The 18,746-nt window shown below is 42.2% G+C and overlaps 1 long non-coding RNA gene across 1 annotated transcript; it reads right to left on the bottom strand.

Annotated features, from left to right (window-relative positions):
* Nucleotides 1-6,093: 6,093 nt before the first annotated feature.
* Nucleotides 6,094-15,767, bottom strand: LOC138061019 (uncharacterized). The gene is made up of 4 exons (XR_011134604.1): nucleotides 15,354-15,767; nucleotides 13,998-14,158; nucleotides 7,788-8,020; nucleotides 6,094-6,478 (listed from the first exon to the last, which is right to left on the bottom strand). It is a non-coding gene; the product is annotated as an uncharacterized lncRNA (long non-coding RNA).
* Nucleotides 15,768-18,746: the final 2,979 nt, after the last annotated feature.

Below are 18,746 nucleotides of genomic sequence, written 5' to 3'. Positions count from 1 at the left end.
ACACGTGCTAATTCATGGCACTATGTCTTTTGAGAGGAGAAAGGAAAAAAGGAAATCCAAAAGAGGGCCTAAAGATTGCACTTCTGTTTGGAAAACAGCTCTCCCCTCAACTATGACACAGCTAAACAAATATGTCTGTTTTTTTAATTGCTAATTCATACAGCATACTTCATTTGTACAGTTCATAAAAGACACCTTATTTTTAACTGACTTCAGATCTGAAGATGTCTCCCCTCAGGTTGTCTAATTCTTAAAATACATCAAAGATGTTCTTCCTTGCTTTTTAGAGGGAAACTTTTCATTGTTTCATAGCTTGGCAGAATAGCTCTTCAGCTTTTCACCTGGAGGTGTGAAGCAGAAAGAGCCCATTTGATAAACTTTGTGACCAAAGAAATAGAAGTCCAGCCAGGCTTCTCAGCGCACCTTGTCTCTTTACCTTTCTGACACAAACATATCCAGAAAATCTGTTTCTAGTTTGCAAATAACCACTTTTAAAATATGCAACTGATAGCAGGAAAACAGTCCACAGCTACAGCCTCTCCAGAGCAGGGAACTGTGCCTGAGCAGTTGTTCATTTCTTTTATGCTTGCTTTTCATTAAGCTGAATGATGCTTTTGCTTGTTATGGGATAGCTCATAAGCTACATGTGCTTTAACGCAGATATTTACATTATATTTCTAGGTATAAAATATTTTTAAGTCCTCCGTGCTGTCAGGTAGGAATTTGTGTGCTCATCATTTTTGGAAGAAATTCTTTAGTGAGCATTTTTGATAAAGGTCATACTTTTCTCACTGGAGATAACAAGAGATACTAAAGAGCAAACACCTCCGCTCTACCTTCCTTCTCTTCAATACCTTTGAAATGTTTTGTCCTACTTTTATTAGCTAAAGCACTTCCCTTTCACAGGGATCATTAAACCAGCTAAAGCCATTAAGTGGTTTGCCACATAGACAAGACTCTTGTGATGGTATCAAGGCTGGCAGAGGCCCAGTGGCTTATCTCAATACGGCAAAGGCCACTGGTAGAGCCACACAATTTTCTTTCATATCCTGTAACAGCTTTCCCAAGCTGGTGCAAGAAGTTAGTGTCAGGTGGCTGCTATAATTACTGAAGTAACGTTACTGTGGCCTGCTAAGACCACGCTACCCTCCCGCGCTCTTCAAAATGACACTGTTGCCCACCTTCCTTACACAAAGGAGAGCTCTCATTCAGTGAGCAGGAGGCTGTATCTTCTGGGGAAGATACAGCTGCCATATCTTGTTCAACATTAGGCCTAGTAAGCAGCTCTGAGGGAAACAAAGCACATACAGATTCTGCTTATTTGCTGGCTTTTAAGAGGGGCATGCAGAAGTGCAGAAGATAAGTAGATAGGCTCTGTCCCTATAGACAGTACTTCTGACCAGAGGAAAACTAACAAACAAAAAAAAATTAGGACTCTGTTCTTCAAGATGCCATTGTAGGCATTCAAAAGGGACCAACCATATATTTTTATGGATGTAGGAGATCATCAGATGGTAACATGAAGGTAGAATTAGGCTAGTTCAGCCTTTAGCAGTGAGTAAGAGGGGAAAGAAAAAAGGAGTCTTAATTGCTTTTTAAGCCAAAACCAACATTTCTAAGCAGCCTTATATTCACAAAAAGAGGATGGCAACTTACAGTGATTTAGATAAACTGGAGGTTTCAGCTACAGTGGCAGTCACAGTAAAGAAAAAGAAGAAACCTCTGGAGTCAGGTGCCCAGAAGTAATGCTATGATGCTATGCTACAATTTTTAAAGAGCACATGATTAAACAGCAAAAAAATGACCTCAAGTACAGAAGAGCAACTGCAGTCAGACAGCTTCCTCCTACCACTACATAGTCCTATGTGCTTCTGCAGCATTTATCTATAATTTCAGATGTCTCGCACACACAAGCACCCCTTCCCTCTGCAGTCTTCTCCAGTACTGCTGCACCCAAAATACTCTACTCCCTAAATGCATTCCACAACCACCAGCTCCCTCACACAGTACCTGAACTACAGAAAAGTGCTAAAGGGGAACAGAGAAAGGAGAAGCCTAAACTCTTTTCAGCTACTTTCTACCCCACCCTTTATTATTATTATTATTATAATAAAAACCCACCCTCCTCTGCCTCACTGCTCACTGCTTTTATACTAGCTTCCTGTCTGTCACAGTCACCTGGGGCAACCCCATCTGGCTTCCAGATGGATTAGGTGGAGTGACCACAGGTTTAACTCATTTTTCCAGTTAATAACACAGCTTGTAACTCTCCCCTTGAACCTCTTCCTTGGTAAATTAGACTGTTAAAAATAACTAAGTCAGTCCTCTGGAATAAGTCTGATTAAAGGTATGAGCTTGGGACTGCTGAAACAACATAGGACTCCCTCCTCATGGAAATGTCGCTGTGAAGATGGTGGGTGCAGCTGTGCAGGGCCGAGCCTAGGTCAATGGGAGGAAGCCCAGGAGAGGCTGTGACAGGTCACTGCTGGGCCGGGTGCCCCCTGACAGTCGCGTGACCCAGGCTCCAGAGGTGGCTTTTGCATTTATTTGATACTGGTGTCATGTAAACTACAGAGACAGTGTTGGAGCACGAAGAGGCAGGCAGCCCTCTCTCTGCCTGTCTGAACACCCTAACTGCTAGGTTAGAAACTCACATTTCCCTTTGCGCAGTTTTTTTGCTCTCCACTCAGGATGCTCTGCAGTACAGATAAGATCCTATCTAACGGCACAGTGAAGCAACAAGCTATTTCACATCATTTGTGCATCAGCATAATAGCCAGAAAAAGCCTAGAGTGAGCTTTAAAGAACCTTAAAAGCCTGTTTTTTCTAGAGGGTCTCTTGACATCTGAAGATGCAGATGCCTTTTCAAATATCTCGATCAGTTGTGCCGTATTATGTAACATGCAATAGAGTGGAAAAGAGTGCAGTGGAGAAGCCAAGGGCTAGAGGTATGTTGCATTTGACAGGTTTTATAACTTCCTGCAGTGCTAACATATTGTCTGTATGTGCCCAGTGACATACATATAGTTATCTGTTAAGGCTGCCGAGCTCTATATGGTCCAGTGCTATGGCTATCCTTGTGGCGGTACTTGCAGAAAGTGGATTTGGCCTTGAAGACACATCCTTCAGGGTTCAGTAAGGGCTGCATCATGACTAGGTCAGCGTTTCGGGCCACCTGAGCGCCTGCTGGGCTGGGTGTGTAGTTCCTATGGGTCTCCTCGGATTTATGTACGTGCGAAAGGTCTCGAAGGCATGCAGCAATGAGGCTGCACAGCCAGAAGTGAAGTGAAGCGGGAGGAAGGGAGGTAGGTTTGTTTGAGACAGACTCACGTCTTCCGCTTGATTAAAGCAAAATGGCTCAGACAGAGTCCCCCAAAATAGTATTTTATGAGTTTGCCCCAGCAGCGAGCCGAACTAGTGTGCTGCTTACATCCACAGAGATTTGCTGTGTCATTTACAGCAGTAAGCAGCAGCTGATTTGTCAAATTTCTCATCCAGAGACTGCCAGCTACATCAACAAATTGTCCTGGCAGATGGAAAAATGCTTCCAAAACACAGTGGCATTTTTCTTCTCTGTATCGTCATTTTCAGGGGTCTGTCACAGCAACCAGCTCCTATCACCCACCAGCCCTTCGTCCTAGCTGCTAAGCACCATGGAAATTGCAGAGCACTGGCACCTTTTTCATTTCCAATGCATAGATACGCTCCTTCCCACAGTGCCACCTGTGCAGAGGGAAGGGTCTGGCCCGGGCACTGCTTCTAGTTTTGAGTGCCTGGGGGGTGCATGACCACCCGAGGTTTTGGCTCGTGGAGGAGAGTGTGGGGGGCGAGGATCAAATGCAATGGGAGCCGCACCTCCGAAGGCTCCTGGGAGCACAAGGCCGCATGCAAGTGGCTCCTCACCTTCACCTCTGCCCCAGGGAAACCGTCCCAGTCTCCTCATACCCTGCTTCACATAATCGGGTGATGAAGACTGAGATGAGTCTCGAACATGTATGCACAGCAGTGGTGAATAGGGGTGGTGCATGCATGCAAATTCACCTCCTTATGCGGGAAGGCTTCTCTTTTTCCTTCATTTCCTTCTCAGCCCAGCTTTCCCTTCCTTCCTGTGTCCTGCAGTGAACCCCTAACGCTGAATGGGTGACGTCTCCTTCCTCTCTGCTGCAGTGAATCACTGTTTCTTGTGTACGATAGGGATGCTGACTCCTCTGCCTGATCACTTAGAGAAGATGCTGTGCTCCCGGACAGAAAGGTTGTCCTCTCCTGGGGAGATGGGCAAGTCCTCCAATGGGATGGAAAACAATGGCTGGGACCTCTGGCTCTGCGCCGCAGGGCAGACCAAGTCATGACCAAGTCAAAGTTAGCCTGAAGAGCATATTGTAAAATAAACCAACAGACTGGGCAATTGTAAGAGGTGATGAATCAACCTGACCCTTGAATCACTAATTTAATTATTTTTACATGGCTCTGCTCCTCTTCCCTTTTTGTCCTGAGTGGTACCACTATTTGCAACCCAGCCCACTGATGTTACAGGGCGAAGTGGCACATGCTGCCCATCGCTGGGGATTTGCGGCCATGCTAATTACTGGGAGTCAGATTCTCAACAGTTTTAACATATATGATTGGTGCCTATTTTCGCATGCAGCTATCTGAGGAACTAGCTTATCCAAACCGCTGATTTGTGTGTCCATGGCTCACTCTTGAGGTATACACAGGATGTGCATGTTAAATATATATCTTTACCTTTGAAAATTCATGCATCTGTCTTTAAAAGCATTTACAGGAGCTGACTGTCTCAAAGTGTATTCGTAACTGTTTTTTTGTATAAATTCTTCTTAACCTCAGTGCCCTAAAAACACAGCGGCACAAGTGCTTCTGGGACTGTTGTTTTTCCTTGATGGTCCCTAGGGTGTTTGAAAGAACCTGTGTGTTGTTTTCCCCCAAGCTAGCGGCAGACATTAGAAAATTGAATTTAATGTTCAAATGTGCCAAGCATAAATACGCTTTGCATATCACAGAGTAAACCTAAATGAAAGGAAGTTCTGAGAAGGCAGATAGCCGTTTTTCAATTACATATGACAAACGTGCCATTTCTGATAGCCTTGTCAGTAAAAAGCAAGAGCTGGAAATGCCAAGCTGTTTAGTGAAGCAGGATCAACATTTCTAATACTGCACGGGATCACTAATAGCTTCCACATCTTCCAAAGTAATCAGCCCTTGATTGTTCCTCAGGATGCATTTCTCCAGACTTTATCCCACTAATTGCAATATTTTAATGCTGACACATGTAAATCATAATGAGGACTGTGTCAGGACTTTGAAAAGAATGTCCAGTTACCTTAATGTTGTCAGGTTGTTTGTGGCAAAGCTGTTTACAAAGTATATAAGCTGTAAATCAAAGGGATGTGACGTGCTCTTATATTATTCAGACAACTTAGCATGGAAAAGATGAAACGATGTTTGTGAACTTTATTATTCAAGGTGACAAGTTAATGTGTGGGTGACAGTGCAAATCTTCTAGAGAAAATTTATTGCACCTGTGAGGTAAGTAAAATATCTGAACATACAGGTTTGCAGAGGTCTAAGAGTCATGTTGCTCCTTCAAAAATTTACACTCAGCTGGACCTGAAATAAAGAGAGGTTGTCTGCTTAGACTACATAATGTCTTAGAATGGGTAGAGGAAGATATTGCGTACACAGAATTTTCTTCATGTATTTAACTTTCCCGTCAGTGATTTAACGTTTCAAAAAAAGCCAGTTAAAGATCTTCTGCAAGCACAGTCGGTGTTCTCTTATAAAAGAACTCAATGAGTACCGGCACTATAATAAAGTGAGCTCTCCAAAGTATCAAACAATAAGAATATTCATTTAAGGTTTTAAAAGTAACCAGTGATTAAAGATTCTTCTGTTTGTATGCTCTTGACTTAAGACAGCTGGGAAGTGCCGTAATGTAAAGAATATGGATGCTCAATTTTTCAAAAAATCATGTTGCTACTCAAGCGCTTCAGACTTGGCACCCAGAACTGGAGACATAAAACAAGATTAGATGTATTTTAAAATGTGTCCTCAAACTATGTTGGATAACTTGCACTGTATTCTCATTGGGAAGGGATGGAGTTTCTCAGAAAACTACTATTTACCTACCAGCACATAAAGAAAATATAGAAATGATAGAGCAATAAACCATGAACTCTAATTTCCTGGCTCAGTTTTCTCCCCACCTTGGGGGAGTCTTTGGGCTGAAGATCATTTCTTACGGGAGGGCGTAGGATCCTTGTGGGGTGACCCAGGTTTGTTCCTGAGCTTTGGAGACCTCTCAGGCCAGCTGTGGCTGGACTTGAAGCTAGGTATTGAAAAAGAAAGTCCAAGAGTATCCTTGGTAGTGTCTTCTTCCTCTCTCCTGTCACATGTTTCCCGGTCCTTTGTGTGAAGCTATACGTCACCATTTCAACGCCTTCTTTCTTGCCAGCTCCTGGATCTGTAGATAGAAAAAGCTTGTGCCACAGCTATGCTACTGGAATGCAATTAAAAAAATGAATGATGCTGCATCTGGGAGAGGTAGCATCTCCCTAGCATCCTTCCCTAGCATATGAATTTAAAAAATATAGCAGTTTCCTAACTTACCAGACAGAACGTATGCATTGTACTTGTGCAGCCTAGCAAAGATTCTCAGATCACTTCTGTTGAAAGCTCCAGCAATCTTTATTAAGAATCAAATACCTTTATCATGAATAGAAGCACATCTTCTGACTAAGGCGTCAGGAGGAATAAAGTTTAGTGCATACAGCGTATGTTTTGACGGCTTCAATTAAAAAAATATGCTGCACAATACTTGGCTAGATTTTGAACAACAAAAAGCTTTTCATCTGTGGAGGGCCTTCACAAATGGATCTCAAAGCATTTTACAAACATCAAGCTTTACAACACCTTCTTAGCAATATACCTTGTGAAAAGAAACAGAATTGAGAAAGTCCTGTGGCAAGCTAGTGGCAGAAGCAAGAACCTCAGATTCAGGAGTCCTGGTAATTCGGTTGTACACAGTAACCAGTAGACAACGCGCTGACCATACAAGAGCAGTTGTCCAATTATTCTCCTACTGTCCTTTTGTCCTTAAAGATACATTACTTGAGACTGCACTGACTGAAAGTGGTAGCAAAACTCCCATTGACTTCTGCCCAAGACAGATCTTTGCAAAGTCTGGAGGGGATCCTGTTCCTCGTCAAGACTCAGAGACTCAGCCTGCTGGTGGACATACCCCAGCACTCCCCCAGGAGCCTACCGCTCTTTCCAGCTCTCCCAATCTTTCTACTTCCTCTTATTACACTCCAGTGCTCCTAGTTCCCCATCAGCTTACTGCGTTCAGCTAGGACCTTGCCTTGGTGTGTCATGGGGCACGATTATCCAGTGCAAATTCAGTGGAATACAGCCCTAAAAAATCATTAGGTTAATTTACAGAAGATTTTCCCACTGATAAAGTTAATCTTCATAGGCTTTGTAAAAATAAAGTCACTACTAAAATAAGCATTGCTCCATGTCAGCTTTATTTATGGTAAGCTGCAATTACTTCATATTCATTCTCAGTATCGGAACTACAGCTAGAATCACTGGCTCTCCTCAACTTACTCCCACAGAAAATGTCAGCAGGATCTAATTATCTGAATAAAATGAACTTTCACTGATGCTCACTTTCTTCTCCGCACAGTAGTTGAGCTGGGCATTCTTATTATTGTAGTTCTGAGTTTGCACATTTCATTCTCCTCCTGGAAAAGGTATTCAGACATACATACCCCCCATATGACAAAGCTGAAGCAAATCAAGCCTTGGGTGGAAAGTTTGAGAAGCTGTGTGACACCGGATGAAGAATTTCTTGCAATTCCTAAATCAGTTTTAAGGATTTCTCCTCCCTCTGAAACATGATTGGTTCTGGTTCTGCAGCTTCAGCCTGGAACCCAAATACCCTGTGAGTTGTAGTTTGCCTGTAGTTGTCAGATTTCTGCAGGAAATGCTAAGTTTTTTCACCCTGGAAAAAATACGGTTGTGTGATTATGCTGCAGAGAAGGGCTTGCAGGACACAGAGTACAACAAAAACAAGAAGCGCACAGTTCATTTCCCTACCCTTGGGCACGGTCAACACAATCCATAGAAAAGCTCCAGAAGATATGCAATAACATTTAAATGTTAAGGACAGATCATGTCCTCTGCTAATACCAGTCCTGAACAAGGGGTCTAATCAGTGACTATGGGAAAGTTATCTACAAATAGTTCAGAGAAGTTACTGATGCAAAGGCAACCAAAGCACCAAAAATATAAAGAAAAGAAAATGTCAGGAGACAGATATGCGAGAGGGAATACCTTCATTCCTAAAGCAATAGCAACAGGATTAACCAGGCAGTTATTTCTAACTGGAGTGCTGGCAGCAGCGTGGCCTGGGTTGATAAAGTTTTCCTCTCTTTCTGCCTGTTCTGCCAATGCTTTTGACACATTTAGCTGTGTGGCTTGCGCTGTGCTCAGAGAGTTTAAGGCCGGGGCATGGCTGTGATCCTTTCGCTCATTACGCCTGGGAGCAGAGTGTCTCCCCTCTCCAGCTTGCTGCTGCTGGCCCCGCCATGAGTGGCAAAGCTCATGAGCTTGGACGTGCCTCTGCTGATCCAGGTTAGGGCCTGGGATGTAAAAGACTGCTTTTTACCATTAATCTGAGCCTCTTAGATTTTTAGTTGAATGGATATTATGAGAAGTAACTCTCCCTTTCTAGCCCTTAGCTTAGTAAGTGTCTGTAACCATGGTCTTGGGGGTAGACAGCTCCATATCTCAAGATGGATTGAAATGGCAGCACTGGACTCCCTGCATTCACTCGGTTATTTCGCAGCATGAGAGAATCAGGCTCGCGTCACCTACCCTGGCTTTTCACTAGTGTCACTCATTGCTTTCTGTGAATACATCCTGGATTTGTACTTCTGGTGCAGGCCACAGAATAAAAGATCAGTCTTCCAGACACCTGTGTGTGTTTTTAACTTCCTTTGGCTCATGAATGCCTATAATTGAAGAATACGAGGATCTGTGATCTATCCATATCCCAGCTCAGGATGAAACTGAGGAATGCAAACTGAGGAATGCAGTGGTTGGCTTAGTGCAAGAAATGCCTGGGACAGGGCGGGGAGCCAAATACCACTTGGAAAAGAGCAAGCAAAAATATATAAATAGGATGACAAATCAGCTGCCAATTTCCCCTAAATAGATCTGTACTACTATGAAAATAGATCTCACTTTAACTAAACAAAGTGATGAAAACACAAATCTTGCAGCTTATACTTAGATGAAGGAATTGTAGATCAGCCCATTGTTTTGTTTTTTTTTTTTAAATTTAAACATCCATAGAAAATGCATAAAGAATGCTTATTGTGAATATCAGGACTTTATTCTGCAGATTCACCTTGAATAGACTATCAAAAGTAGTATGAAGACACAAAATAAGGGTCTGGAATCAGAAAAGTAGACAGCACCTATACTGAGTGTAGCTATATTACTTTGAGTTTTTCCTCCAGCATTTCATTCAATCAGAGCATTACTGATTGGTCCTTTCTGCCTAATGTTCCTTTGGATGGAAAAGGACACTTCAGAAAATCTGACAATTCCTATGGTACTCCGAATATCAAAGATCAAGGATTTATGTATTATACCAAATGATTAAATACTGCAGATGGGAGAGAAAGTCAAATACTAAATTCTCCCCACTCCTTGACTGCTCAGGACCTCCTTCAGCTGGTACTACTCTTCAAATAGGCTGTAGTTGTTTCCCCAGCACCACAGCCACTACTTTATATCCAATATTAAACTGCTTAAGATAATATACAGTCTTTGAGCTTTGATGCTTGTTCTGACAAGTACCATTGGATGTGCCAGTGATTTTGATGAGGTGAGATATATTACAGGCAGTTCCCAGGAAGCATTGCTTATCAAAACAATGTTAGCATACAGAGGTATAAGCCAGGTAACTGAAATATAGCAGCTCGCCGTGTACAATACTCTACTTATCAGCTTAATGTGACTTCTTATTTTTCCTTCCAGCTGTAAAAATATTGAGCAACATTATATTATTCTTTCTCCCCTGACAACTGGGAGAGATTACAAAATTGTCATTTGTTCCAGCTAGTAATTACTCTCTGACATTTTTTAATTCTAATTGGAAACAGAAAATGTGTTAAATGCTCATCTTGACTTTTTTGTAAGCATAGAAGCTCCCAAGCAAAAATCCAGCTCCTGGTGTGGACGGGACATGTAATGTCATCGCCTTTTTAGGCACCAAGGACTAATGCCAGTGCGCCTGTTTGTACTGGCCCTGACCAGAGAGGGCATGCAAGCACTTGCTAAGCTTTAAGCCCAGACACCACACTCAAGTCTTCCTCCCTACATGTTTCCCCAGACATGCGTAGCATGCCACACAGCAGTTCGGAAACCACCCCGACCATCTGGGCAGGCTGCCAGCCACCGCTCAGGTGCATCACCCCAGGGCATGCTGGTGGCTTGTGAGGTCTCCACACGTGCCCTCAGCCACCCCAGCACCCTTTGTATGGGTGGCTGGAGATGGATCTACGGTCTTAGGGATGGACAAGGCAGTGCTCAAATGGGTTTTGCCCTTCACTTTTAATTAAGGCAGCATTGCAGGACTTTTGTGCTCATAGAAAGCAGTGTAAATGGGCAGGGGAAAGACGGTGCCCAGACAACCCCTTTGGGGCTAAGGATTGAAGGGGGGGGTAACATGGATTTAGCTCTTACCATTTGGCTCTTACCCCTGCCAAGGACACCCACAGCAGTGATTGCCACCACTAACCATGCAGGCTGATGCTTTAGAGCAAGCGTCCAGCAAATACCTCCTCAGGGAAGGTCTCAATCCTAGCATCTGGAAAAAGGTCCAGTGCTCCAGCTGGGATTCCCATCCCTGGCACAAAGCCAGTGCAGAGTGCCCCCTCGGGACTGAGCCAGCTGTCCATGTTCCTTTATGGACACTGGAGAAAGTGTGGGATGCCAGTGAGGACTCGCTGCACCTGAAAGCTGGCAGGATTTGTGTGGCTCTGCTGCATTCCTCCCCGAGTCCAGTAGATGGTAATATCATTCTACATATGGGCTCAGCTCTTCTTTAGAGGGCCTGAAAAGAGCGAGCTTGTGCTCAATCATCCGCCCTGCACTGTCCTACACAGAGTTAAAAGAAAAATCTCAAGGAAAATCTTCTGGCTTTTGGTCCTGCATAACTGCTCTGAATCTAATCAGGATTCCTTCGAAGTTACATACTGCAGCTTTCTTCTGAATGTGTCATTTATGAGTTTATCAGTTGTTAAGGTATTAAGTCCCAGTCTGAATTATAGCTTTAGTTTTCGACCAAAAAGCCAGGCATTATGTAAGAATCACTGCCATTTTAAACCACGTACGATTCTCATCGCCACAAACAGCAACCGCAGAACTAAGTAGGACAGGAGACTGGTTTTGTGGGAAGTGATAACATATTCTTTTACCTCCTTATTCCCTTTCATTTTCTCCCTCAAATTCTGAAACTGCCTTTGCACTGTTTACATTTTAATGTATTCATTTCTTCATTATTTTTTAAATTCCAGGGTCATTTCAAGCATTTAGGCTTTTCTGATGAGAACTAGCACTTACAACAGAATGACAGATACGGAGTCACAAAAATCATTGCAAAATAAGGAAGAAAACCTGACGCTTCTTTTTTCCTTCAGTCCCTTTTGCTCTTTCCCACATCACTGTATTGCAGCAGAGCTGACAGCTCTGTGGAGGGTGGCACTGCAACATGCTCCATGTGGGACCCACAGCTGTGGTGAAGAGACTGTTTTCTAAGCGATGATTTGCAGCAGTGAAGTAGTGCTGGGTCTTTTGAGTCCTCCATTTTGAAGAAACAGGTCTAGTAAGAGCACTAAAAAGGTCACCGTGAACCAGCTGACAGAGCAGCATGTGAGGCAGCATACGCTAAGCACACAAAAGGGTGGCCAGAGTTGTGGTGGGGATGCCAGCAAAAGCCTGAGATGACAAGACCTAGACTCGCAGCAGGGTGCAACAGCTGGAGGCAGCATGTCTCCATAGGCTCACAGGGTGACCATGAGATGCCAAGATATGTGGGGTGCAGAGAGGGACCATTTAAACTGTGGCCGGGCTCACTGCAAGGCTCTTGAGCACCTATCTGGTTTTATATGAAACATCCATTTAGAAAATGTGCCCCCGGGTGCCCGACTTGAAAGCATGAATGGCTGAACTGCAGGATTTATTTTTGTTTTCAAAATAAGGTTTATTACCAAGGCATTGAAAGAACTTTTCTCAGTCAAAACTGATTTCTAGGGAGTGCAAACCTGTGACTGAGAGGATGCATGTTTGCCTGTCTCACATACAGAAAGCGGTGCAAAATGATCCACCATTTTAGTTCCAGCAGTGCATGGGGAGACCATTTTGGTAAAATTGCCACTTTGGGCTTAGAATCTGTGAAATGTGTTAACATGACTGATTATCAGTATTTGATAAAACTTCAAACTGTACATGTTAAATCTCAGGATTTTATGCTATTAGTATAATGTAAGACTCTTATTTTATTTTCTGTAGCTACTTATCTAGCAGTGAAATTTACTTAACAAAGCTTATAAACTCAGCAGTAATATCAACTTTGTCTTTATAAAAAATAAGGAATAAGAACTACCAAGAATTTGATATGAATCATCTTTAGTTTGCTTTTCTTGGAGTTTTTTGGCTTTTGAAAGTGTCTTGTAATAGGGTCTAAAGTTTAACCTTGTTTTCAGACACCACGCCCACTGCAGCTTGCACTATGACCTTGAAGGAGGAGGTGGAGACCTCACTGCCATTTAGGTGGACAAAGTCACCTTAACCTTTGAATGAGAGTAGGTGGTTTTGAGTTCGCGACCTCTCAGGATTTCCTAGCCTACCACAAACAGGTCTGCAGGTGGCTGCGGATGGTGTCTTGTCTATGGGTTCCCTTTGGAGTTCCTCAAAATATGCTGGCTGAGGTCCCAGCAGCTTAAACACTACAAAGTCCGCTAGTTTTGCATAATGTTACCAGTCAGGAAAATTCAATAAAGATGAAGTAATTATCAGTGAATGCAACAATCCCATACCTATTTCCTGATAATGATCATTTAAAGTATATTGCAAGTGCTGGTAGTGAAGAGGAAACCAAACTTCATTCAGGTGTGTGAGAACTTGAAATGTTGATTGCTGGCACAAAGAATGCATTCCTATATAAACATTTCATCTTGCGAACTTTTATAATGCTGCGAACAAATGGTTCTTGATGAATGATGACTCAGAACGGAGCTTTTCACTTGGCATTTCGTAATTCATTTCAATTGCAGCAGAAAATAATTGTTCTATTCAAGTATACACGGATGTGCTTACTCTGTCCCTAATGAGTATATTAGAATAGGTAACTCATCCCTGTCTGATTTTAGCACAGGCCACAAACTTTATGACTGACTTATTATTCAGCCTCTCCAAGTCCAAAAGAATAAACCTCCAGTGAATTGTAATGGTTTAATAACAGTGCTTTCTCTTTTTATAAATCACTTGGGCATTCACTGATTTGCTGGAAGAATCAGGTAATATTTAAAAATACTGGTGAAATTCAGACAGTTTTGCATTCTCACTCTTTTGCTTAAAAAGGCCAAAAACCAGAGCTATAAGATTTTGATTGTGGAACAGACTGACTGAAGAAAAATAAGTTAGCTTACATTCTGCCTATACTCAGGACATGCCCTAAATAAATAGTTCAAATGTAGGCAGAGTTTTCAGAAAAAGTGGATAACTCAGAAAAAGATGTTGCCAAATCAGTACTTGGCTTGCCCATAAGACTGCAGAGACCATTCAGCCTTGCTTTTAAATGAGGTCTGAGTCACCAAGGATGTCAAAAGACCTGCATCCCTTTGTCAGATATTGCTCTGCTTCATAAGTGACCCTTAGCTCAGCTAGGGAAAATGAGAGTTACTTACTTTCCAGAGTGTCCTTTTCTGAGGAGGCTGGCTTAGGAGAGACGTAAATGGACCGTTCACATTATGCAGCTTGTTAAAGGCATGAAGGTGTGACGAAGGTGCAGATCTGTCCTTGTAAAAACAGTCAAAAATCAGAAAAAGGTCTCGTCTGTCTCTAAATCCTGCAAAATAGCGGGGAAAAATTTGTTAGGTATACTGTACCGCATGGAACTTTTGTGTACTTAATTCTCACCAGGGCAGTCCTACTGTCTTCAGGGGAAGAGAAGGAACATACCGAAATGTATCTATAGTAATGAAAGAAAACTCATTGTGCTGCTGGAGATTGAAGCTGCATGGCCCCGTGGGTAATAAATTGCTACTATTCAGACTCATGAGAGCATCAAGGGAAGCTGATGCAGAGTACTCTAATGACCATTATAACTGACTGCAGTGAAAAAGACTGTTATTTAAGTACATTCCAAAATGTACTGTAAATTGGGCAAAGGTACAGCTGTGCTTGTGCTCTGAGATAGCCTCAGGTTTTAGTTAGTATGATAGACTTCACCCTTTGAATTTAGGCTTTATCTATGTGAGCTGAATGCGCTTAGTATGTACCAGCACTGTTTGTAAGGGCAGAAGTAAAGCCAGGGAGAGGTGATCTTGTTAGCAGAGGATCCAGCTGAACTGCACAGACCTTGGGGAAAGGCAAGGCCACAATGGGGTACAGGGGTCCAGCTACCATCCAACATCACAGTCAGACCCCGTTCTCTGAAAATACCTACTTGCACCTCATACCAGCTATGACCCTTATAAAGGATGTGTTTCTGTGGCATAGTAGCAACCCAGCTGAACTTAAGAAGGATCTTTGAGATCAAGTCACATACTTCACAGACAATTACATTGCCAAGGAGAACCAAATTTATTGCTTGCATGACCTTCACTAACCAAACACCAGGTATTCACTTTTTCTGAAGCGACTCTTGTAGATACTACACAATATGGCCATTTAAATCAGTTTATTATCTGGTAGGTACATTGTGATCACATGACTGAGACAGACAACTTGCAGCAAGCAAGCTGCCAGCAACATTTGGGCAGCCAAGAAGTCGTCTGTGTGAGCCTCATGTTCAGCACTTGAGGTCAGACCTGCACTACCCAGGAATCATCCAATCCCAGTTTGTGTGAAGCAGGGCAAAGAAAGGCGGGAGGCTTAGCTGATAAAGTAGCTATGGAGAAAATAAAGCACGTAAAATACATTCAACTGTTTATATTAATGACCTCGCTTGAGAATAAAGCAATTGAGTTAGGATTAAAGAATTTTAACAATATCTCTGTCTCTTCCTCCCCCCCCCCAAACTATCTAGAAGGGACATTTACCTCATCGGAGATGAGAAAGGGTATTGCTGCAAAGGCTCATGCCATGGTTATTATATGAGTGTTTGCTGATCTGATTTGATTGCTGAATTCCCAGTATTTGGTGGTAATTGGTGGTGCCTTTTGCTTGAGTGAAGCTCATGAAGGATAACAGAACGGCAGGTGTCTAGAATATAAAGCAGATTTTCTAAGGAGGGGCTCCATGGTTTTCATGGAAGTGGACGTGAAGACATCATCCAAACATCGACCGTGTTCAAAGCATCACCCAAAAATTGTAAAGAGGCTCAACAGCCAGTAAGAACAAACTAGGAGCTTTCCTTCCCAATTGCAATTCTGAGTTTCTGCTGCTGCTGCTGCTGTTTGATTATTCAGAAGCTTCATGGAAGTAGCTCATTATTTCTCAACCTCTTGCTTTTTTTTTTTTTCTTCTCCTTCTTTGCATCTGTGAATAACAAGATCATTTAAGCTGCTAGTCAGGTGATTAATTAAAGTTGACTGGCATTTATTAACAGGTCAATTTCCTTATGAATATTGAAGCTGGTCTACACCATTCTACAAAGTCATTTCACATGTCTCCAAACCTCACTGGCTATTCATTTCTCACGGTATCATCTCTGCATCACTCCTGAATCCAGAGTAAATTCAAGGAAGTAACTGAATTTATGCCGGACATGCAGCATGCAATAAAGCATTTCTCTTTCTAGGCTGGTTTTCTGCTGGCATTTGTTTGATTCATTGTGTGTTTATGTCCGCTTTTGAAACTACACCAGTTAAAGCATGAATGCTGATTGTCTTTAACTAGCTGAGAGCCCTTATGTTTAGATATCAAACTAAAGGTTGGGAGTTTCAATGAGTGACAGCAGTAGAGGAAATAGGTGCTAAATGCCATCAGCCTCCCTGGGTCAGGCTCCTTTAGATAGTTAGCTAGCTAGAGATTTAGCACTTATATATGAAACAGTTGCTCAATGTTGGCCCTGAAAAACTGATAGCTTTACTGTTTTCCAACTTAAAAAAGCAAATGAGAGGCTTATCTCCACTACAGTTTTTCAAAATTGCTGTAGTTCTGAGCCCTTTCCTTTATATACCTGGAGTATTTAGTCCATCTGTTACCTAACTTACTTGTTAAACAGTCACTGACTCTTCTGGAGTCTTTTTTATTGGACCATACTGCTCGAAATGTCTAAAATTCCCATTTCCTCCATGACTTTCAGATGGGTTAAAATCAATTTGTACTGTGTTTTGACATTTCCTTTGACACCTGTCAGCTTCTGAACGTGTCTAGTGACGATACTGATAGGGTAAAAGCATGATTAGTGAAAACATAAGTCACGAAGGAAGGATTAACTATAGTTAAAAGTGTTGCCAATATTCTGTGGCATTAAGATTTCAGAGCTGTGCGGAGTTTATGCCAATAGATATTGTTGTATAAGCTGTATTGTTTTAACTCACTCTGTGAGCTGATTCTGAAGGAAAACTATTAATTAATTCCACATCTGTTTGATAATGAAGTTCAATGGAATTAAAGGATGCTTAAAAATATAAAATTACAAATAACTACCCTTCCAAAACATCTGCTATTGGTTAGATTTCTATCTCTTGGTTACATTTAATTACATTTGCTTTTTAAAAATATCTCCTGGTTTCAAGAATTAGGCCAGGTACTACAAATACCTCGGCTTATTTAAATAGCTCTGAATACTGCACTCATAAAAATTACCTTATACAATATTTATAATTTCACATAGTTTTGGTTTGCAGTTAGACAAAAAACTCTGTATGCCTCTAAAATGAAAATAATAAAATAAAAGAGTCTCCTAGTGGTCTCAGGTCAGCCAGGCACTTAAAGTTGTCTGTAATATTACGGCAGACGGGCAGTCATCTCATCGTGATCTCTCTACTGGGCATACCGGCTGTTGTGAAAACCTCCCTGGGAAAGTGGGGTCCTTTGGTGAGTTTACTCCATTATGACTCTTGGAACCATGAAGGACTCAGAATTTAAATGGCCAAAATTAGTAGCACTTATTTTAAGAAGAGCTCAACCTTTTGCATTACACAGGCTTGACTAATTCTGCTGAAGCCAATGGGGCTCTATGAGGGTTTTGGCTTACTGCTCCTGAAGTAACTGAAAATTAGATCCATGTCTGAAGGACTAGACGGAAGCATCACTGACTGTCTACCTAAAAGTGCCTTGGAGCACAAGTGCTCCATATTGGAAGTGCACACATCACTCCGTCGGTTATGTAGAGAACTGGGCCACCGACACTTGCGTTAGACGTCTAAGCTTACCTAATGTCAACAGCATTAATAAGCTTCCACTTCTTGTGCAAACTTCTAATCTTTTCCATGTTTGTCCTCGGAGAGGGAAGACACACAGCTAGGAGGATGACACCTTGTCATGCACCTTTCTTAACAGGACATATGAGCAGACTGAGTCCCCAGCTGGAAGCAGTGCCAAGGTAATGCTTCTGTACACAGCTGGAGCCATCTGGACTGCCTGGGAAACCAGGTAGTCTCCCTAAGTGTGCAGAAGCACATCTTCAGCAGGCTGACTTCCTCATCAGAGACTGAGCAGAGGAGGTAAAAACAACCAGTACAGGCTTCAAACACTAGTGGATTGAAAGGCCCAGAAGGCTAAAGTGACAGCACATCACATGGTGGTCATTTGGTCCAGACAGGGCCACATGCTCTTGGTTCAAAGCAATTAAGTTACGTAACGAGGCTACTCATTTTCTTTTTCCAAGCATGGATACCAGGGATCAGTGAAGACAGGAAAAGTCTAAAAAATAAAACACCAATCGGCAGATGCTGGACATGAAAGTGAGACACAGTTTGGGATGAGCTAGCATACTCCTAAAATTGTCATTGCTTGTGATTTGACAGCTTTACAAAGGAAATCATTTGCCCAGTTTTGAAATATGCATTCAAACGTCTGTTTCATTAAATACACATGAGTATGGGGCCACCTGTTCCAGTCATGCTTGATAATGAGGAGTGTGCTGAGATAATACAGCTGTCTGGCCTTGTAAATGTTCTGCAAGGAAAAATCAAAATTAGGTAATGTAAGTCAAATTTGGATGGATAGTCCTGTTACAGTCAATGTTAAATCCAGTGCCCTTAATTACTTTGTTGCCTAAATTGGAAACCCTTCACATGATGAGGGGGAAAAATAAAGCTTCTTGACAGTTAAGAGCCAAAGATTATAATTTTGTCTCAAGGTCCAGCAGTTACCCACAGCTGACAGCAAATCCCTATATACATCAATCAGAGAGGTAGTAGAAAATGAAAGTAAGGGTTGGCACGCACAGTTTTAAAGGATATTAAAGCTAACATTACTATGCCTAAGATGAAGTGCTCAAGGCTCAAACCAGATCCCACTGAAATCAGTAGGAGTCTTCC

Source organism: Struthio camelus, chromosome 1 (genome assembly GCF_040807025.1).
Source record: "Struthio camelus isolate bStrCam1 chromosome 1, bStrCam1.hap1, whole genome shotgun sequence".
NCBI lineage: Eukaryota > Metazoa > Chordata > Aves > Struthioniformes > Struthionidae > Struthio > Struthio camelus.
The sequence above is the reverse complement of the archived record's forward strand: the minus strand, read 5'-3'. Positions and strand labels throughout refer to the sequence as shown.